This window comes from Gymnoscopelus braueri, assembly GCF_963280865.1.
Source record: "Gymnoscopelus braueri genome assembly, chromosome: 6".
Lineage (NCBI taxonomy): Eukaryota > Metazoa > Chordata > Actinopteri > Myctophiformes > Myctophidae > Gymnoscopelus > Gymnoscopelus braueri.
Window position 1 is genome coordinate 3,174,342 of NC_137607.1, and position 1,184 is coordinate 3,175,525.

Here is a 1,184-nt window from a genome sequence, read left to right on the forward strand (position 1 = left end):
TGGGCATAACTTCCTGTGAATTTGATCCAATCCAATCCAATCAAATCAATAGGAAGTGATGCCCACAACCACTAGGAAACTTGTGGATAGAAACTACAGCCTTTCTCTACACAAAAACTACAGCCTTTCTCTTACCCACACAAAAACATGTAGTAATCCTGGTCTCTATACTGCCTCCTCCATGACAGCCGGGGCGCCTGATGGAGGGGAAGGGAACTGGTTGGAATAACGTGTTCCTTCCACGTGCTACGTCCAACCAGGGAAACTCCCCCCTGTCAGGTGATAAGAAGGTCAGTTGGCTCTCATGCATTATCGGTCGCCATATTAGGAGTGGAAGCCGAGCCTTCGAATGCATTCATGTCAAGCCCCCAGAACCCAGTGGTTACGTTGAAGCGCATTGGACATGCTGGCCATTCATAGGTACTGCAGCTGGGGCCACTGTACCTGAACGAGCTAAAACGGTTTCGACCAATGGGCTCGACTCACAAGCTTGCGCACGGGGCTTCGCACCTCTGCGACGCAAAACGCCTTTCGCGTCACAGAGGTGCGCAGCCCCGTGCGCACCCGTGCAGAAGCCCCCAAATAGGCCCCGCCCATCACATTTCCCAACCCGGCAGAAGGGGTGATTTCGGCCCATGCGCTGGGTGAGCAATTCAATGGAAGTGAATGGGAGGGGATATCCGGTGCCCTCTCTATTATTTTTAACTCTATGATTCATGTCCATTGAAGCAGGCGGTCTCTCCACCATTAAAATCATCACAACTCCCTGAGTTTTCAACCGATTTGTTTTTGCTTGAAGGTGTCATGGGTGCCAATGCCACCTGCTAGGTGTTGATGCACTGTGTTTTATCAAGTCCAGAGTCAACACAGCACATCTACCAGGAGATTTTAGATCACTTATTGCTTCCGTACCTTGACAAGTTTTATGGAGAAGCTGATTTCCTTTTCCAGCAGGACTTGGCAACCTGCCCACAGTGGCAGAACTACAATGAATTGGTGTACATGACCATATATGGTATTACTCTGCTTGATGACCAGCCAAGGCTTGATACAACTGTGTGCAACAACCAGTGTTGCCAGAGGTGAGGAAAACCAGCCCAAAAGAAGCGACTATGGGCCACATGTGCACTTTAACATATACATCAGCTATTTGAAAATAGCAGATCTACAAGCTCACAACGCGT